This window comes from Martes martes (genome assembly GCF_963455335.1).
Source record: "Martes martes genome assembly, chromosome: 4".
NCBI classification, from domain to species: domain Eukaryota; kingdom Metazoa; phylum Chordata; class Mammalia; order Carnivora; family Mustelidae; genus Martes; species Martes martes.
Window position 1 is genome coordinate 1,545,942 of NC_137891.1, and position 5,553 is coordinate 1,551,494.

A 5,553-nucleotide genomic window follows, 5' to 3' on the forward strand; every position below is an offset into this window, starting at 1 on the left:
CTGGACTTGGCAGCCCAGGGAAGACCAAATCACAGGCTTCTGGATCCTAGGTCACATGCACACAGACATCTGGTCTACCACGCAGATGGCCACTACTACTGGGTACTCACTGCCATTGCCGTAGTTGCTGGTGGGCCGACAGTGTGCCGGGCCCTGGAAGTGCCCAGTTGGAGCCCCTCTAGAAGCAGACCCCAAAGGGAGGGTTGGAGAGCCCCTGATTCATTCAGGAGGTAAAGGGACATCTCTAGGGGAGATGACGAAGAAAAGGCATTGCCTAGCCAGTTGCCACTGCAGGCCATGGGCTCCTCCCATGGGAATCACATGGTATTTGTGTAGAACCCTCCCCTCTGACTGTCCCACCTGGCGAGGGACTTGGGGCACCTCAGGGACTGAGGGGGGCATCCATTTTTCTGGCATTGCTGGCCGACCTTGCTAAGATCCTGAAGCAAGCCCCAGCCCCAGGATTTTGGTCCCAGCACGGAGAGCCAGGCACCCGCAAGGGGTTGTGGGGCAGAGGGTCTGGGCGGGCACAGAAGCTGTCTGTGGCATCATCTCACTAGAACTCAGCAGTGCCTTCCGAGGCTCGCCGCACGGGGGACTCTGTGGTAAAGGCGAGGCCGGCAAGGCAGGAAGCTTGCCCGGGGCCTCACTGCAGGGAGGACCCAGCCAGCGGTGGGAGCCCAGAGGCTTTCTTGACTAGGTCTTCTCTACTACCTGGGACCGTGGGAAGCACACGAGGAAACCATTCCCTTGGGGCACCTGGGTGGCTCAGTGGGTGAAGCGTCTCCCTTTGGCTTGGGTCATGATCCCGGGGTCCTGGCATTGAGTCCTGCTTCAGGCCCCCTGCTCAGTGGGGAGTCCGCTTCTCCCTCTGCCTCTGCCCCCTCCCTGCTGTGCGTTCTGTCCCAAACAAATAAATGAATAAATAATCTTAGAAGAAGAAGGAGGAGGGGGAGGGGGAGGAGAAAGAGAAGGAGGAGAAGAAGCCATTCCCTGCTGCCACAGGCTGGCACTTGCAACCCCCAGGGCCCTCCTTCCTGTGAAAACCATTGGCCCTCCCAACCCCAGCCAAGACCACTACAAGCCAAGGCTGGGCGCCCTGCCCGCCATGTGGGAGGCACAATAAATATTTGTGGAGTGAATGAATAGCTAAATGACTTCGGGCGGGGGGGGCCTCCTCAACTCCAGTTGGGCAAGTCCTCCCTTACCTGTCTCCCGTTTGCAGACTGATGTCTGCCAGGCCCATGCCTGCCCCACTGGCCAGGCTTCGGTAGCGGAACCAGCAAGGTGGTGCCTCCCACAGGGCACTCCAGCCTCCAGGCGGCCAGCTGGCTTCCCCAGGGCCAGACATGATCCTACAGGAGGCAGCACAGTGACAGAGGGCCTTCCAGGGGACAGGTGCCAGGCTGGGCACCGCAGGCGTGGGGCGGCGCCCACTGTCTGTAGAGTGGGCCTGGTGGGGGTGGAAACAGGATAGCGTGGGCTGGAGGATGAGGTAGGGAGCCGGGGTCCTGAGGCTGGGGTGTATGCCCACAGATGAGCCACCTTCCTTTCCCTGCTCAGCTGGGGGGCACCTGAGCTCGCCCCTGAAGGGGTTTGGGAAGCTCCTTCAGGGCCACCTTCGCTGGCGTTCCCCCAGCTGGGGAAAGACGGCCGTGCCAGTCCCGCCCAGACCGCGCCCTTACTGGCGAAAGGGTATGAGCTCCATCCAGGTCTGGACCCAGCAGGGGAGGCCCAGGGTCCTGAGCCAGCTCCGTCTCCGCTGTCCCCCGTGCTGTCTTCTGGTGAGGAGTGTGACCCTGAAGTCACCAGGATCCACGCCCTCTGGAGCTCTAGAAGCTTTTTGGGTCGCTCCTCCTGTTGCGTGAGCCCTCCCAGGCCCTTCTGCAAACTCCCTTTGACCTGTCTTCCGGACGCCTTGATGTGAACCCCACACCTTGCAGCCCCAACGTCGTCACCCTCCTCTTCCGCATCGTATCGTCTCCTGCTTCCCTGCTGGGCGCACATGCTACACACTTTATCCCCTTAACCTTCCCCTGGGGAGGGCACCTTATCTCCATCTTATTGACAGAGAATTTAAAGTTGTGGAAGGAGAGGCCACATGGCCAAGACCGGGTTGACCGGTCTGGGGACACCAAAGCCTGGCCTGCCTGATACAGTGTTGTCACTGTGGGGAAGAGGCCCCAGGGCGCCTTCCCAGGGCAGGGAGGTGCCTCCTCCTGCCCTCTCGTGCCCTTCAAGCCGATCGCGTGGGAAGCACCCAGGGCCCCCGCACTCTCCCAGGACAGCCTGCCGGCCGTGGAGGACAGCGGGGCGGTGAGACACGGGGTCTCGCGTGGCAATTCCTCCTCAAGGCCGGGAAGCTGGACTGAGCTTGGCGCTCTCAGGCCCGGTGCCCACGGACGTGCGAGCGTGTGTGTGCGTATGCGTGAGTGGGGTGGGCCAGTGTACACGTGTATGTCTGTATGCGTGAGCACGCACACATGCGTGATAGTGTGTGAGCCTGTGCGGGGGGGGGGGTGTTGTGGAAGCAGCGGAGGGCACACTGGGGTGAGGGGGCTGGCAGCAGGGCGGGGCTGCCTTGAGTGTGCTTGGCGTGTGAGTTCGTACGGGGCTGCCGCCGGAGAGGGCAGCAGGAGCCAGGAGGAGTGGCCGAGTCTGCCCTCCGCGCAGGGCGGAGGGCGGAGGGGGTGCCGAGATGTTGGCCAGGCCCGAGCTTCCTGTTCGATGTCCTCGGCCGGAGCACTGGTCCGCTCTGCTCCCTAGGGCGTGAAGGAGTCCCGAGGGCTGCCTGGCCTTAGTGGCAGGAGGGCTGCTGGTAGCGAAGTCAGGGCTCAGGTCCGTGCCACTGGCCTCTGTGCCCGGCTTCCCATGGCCACTCTGCCCTCCACATTGCTACTCTGCCAGCAGGAAGGGCTCGAGGGAGCTGGAGGCCGGAGGGTAGGAGCCATGCTTGCGCCTCCGCCATCAGCAGAGAGCCACACGGAGCCACTCAGGTCAAACAGTGGCTGGTGTCAAGGGCATGGCCGCTAAGACCAGACATTGCTGAGACCAGCACCGCCCGGACATTGCTGGGACCAGCCCTGGAACTGATAACCAGTAGAAGCAGAAGAGGTCTGCAGGGCCGGAGACCAATTAAATCCCTTTAAAAGGGGAGGTTTGGGGGAGGAGTTAAGATGGTGGAGGAGTAGGGAACCTTAATTTCGTCTGTTCCCTGGAATTCAGCTAGATAGTTACGAATCGTTCTGAACACCTGCGAAATCAAGCAGACATCTGAGAAAAGGACGGCTGCAATTCTACAAATAGAAAAGGAACGACTTTTTGCAGGGTAGAAGTTGCAGTGATGTGAATTTGGGGTGCTACATTGGGAGATAAACCTCAGGGGGAGGGAATCTCTGTCAGCCGGCTACTAGAAAGTCATGGAGGAGCGGAGTGCAAAGTCAGAACGCTTACTTTTATTTTTTGTTTTTGTTTTTATTTAAATTCAATGAATTAACATATATTATTTATGTCAGAGGTACAGGTCTGTGATTCATCAGTCTTATATAATGCCCAGTGGTCATTACAACACATACCTCCCCCCACAGTGTTCATCAACCAGTTCGTTTCCTATGATTAAGAGTCTGTCAAGGTCTGTCTCCCTCTCTAGTTTCATCTTGTTTCATTTTTTTTCCTCTCTTCCCCTATGATCCTCTGCCTTGTTTCTTTTTTTTTCTTTGCCTTGTTTCTTAAATCATATGAGATCATATGATAATTGACTTTCTCTCATTGACTTATTTTGCTTAGGATAATATCCTCCCCAACCATCCACATCATGGAACATGGCAAGATTTCATTTTTGATGGCTGCATAGCCTTCCAGTGTGATGGCCATTGAGGCTTTTCCCATAGTTTGGCCGTTGTGGACATTGCTGCTATACACTGGGGTACATGTGTCCCTTCAGATCACTACATTTGTGTCTTTGGGATAAATGTCACTATAGTTGCTGGGTCATAGGGTAGTTCTATTTTTAACTCTTTGAGGAACCTCCATACGGCACCAGCTTGCATTCCCACCAACAGTGTAGGAGGGTTCCCCTTTCTGCGCATCCTCGCCAACATCTGTTGTTTCCTGACTGGTAAATTTTAGCCATTCTGACTGGTGTGAGGTGGGATCTCACTGTGGTTTTGATTTGTATTTCCCTGATGCTGAGTGATGTGGAGCACTTTTTCATGTGTCTGTTGGCCATTTCGATATCTTCTTTGCAGAAATGTCTGCTTATGTCTTCTGTCCATTTCTTGATTGGATTCTTTGTTCTTTGGGTGTTGAGTTTGATAAGTTCTTTCTAGATTTTGAATACTAGCCCTTTATCTGATATGTCATTTGCGAATATCTTCTCCCATTTTGTCGGTTGTCTTTTGGTTTTGTTAACTGTTTCCTTTGCTGTGCAAAAGATTTAACTTGATGAAGTCCCAATATTTCATTTTTGCCGTTGCTTCTCTTGCCTTTGATGATGTTTCTGGGAAGAAGTTGCTGTGGCTGAGGTCGAAGAAGTTGCTCCCTGTGTTCTTCTCAAGGATTTTGTTGGATTCCTGTCTCACATTGAGGTCTTTCATCCATTTTTGAGTCCATTTTTCTGTGGTATAAGAAAATGGTCCAGTCTTATTTTTCTGCATGTGGCTGTCCAATTTTCCCAACACCATTTGTTGAAGACACTGTCTTTTTTCCACTGGAGTCTTCCCTGCTTTGTCTAAGACTAGTTGACCATAGAGTTGAGGGTCCATTTCTGGACTCTCTATTCTGTTCCACTGATCTATGTGTCTGTTTTTGTGCCAGCACCATACCGTCTTGATGAATACAGCTTTGTAATAGAACCTGACATCCGGAATTGTGATGTCACCGGTTTTGGATTTCTTTTCCAACATTCCTCTGGCTATTCGGGGTCTTTCCGAGTTCCATACAAATTTAAGGATTATTTGTTCTATTTCTTTGAAAAAAAAGTTGATGGTGTTTTGGTAGGGATTTCATTGAATACGTAGATTGCTCCAGGTAGCACAGACATTTTCACAATATTTGTTCTCCCAATCCATGAGCATGGGATGATTTCCAATTTCTTTGTGTCTTCCTCAAAGTTTCTTCATGAGTGTTCTATAGTTTTCTGGATCCTTTAGGATCCAGAAGAAGATCCAAAGGATCCAAAGAGGATCCTTTACCTCTTTGGTTAGGTTTATTTCTACATATCTTATGGTTTGGGGTGCAATTGTATATGGGATTGAGTCCATCATTTCTCTTTCTTCTGTCTCATTGTTAGTGTATAAAATGCAGCTGGCTTCTGTGTATTGATTTTATATTCTGTCACTTTACTGAATTCCTGTATGATTTCTAGCAGTGTTGGGGTGGAGTCTTTTGGGTTTTCACATAGAGTATCATGTCATCTGCAAAGAGTGAGAGTCTGACTTCTTCTTTGCAGATTTGGATGTCTTTTATTTTATTTTTTTGTTGTCGGATTGCTGAGACTGGGACCTCTAGCACTACGCTGAATGACAGTGGTGATATTGAACATCCCTGTTGTGT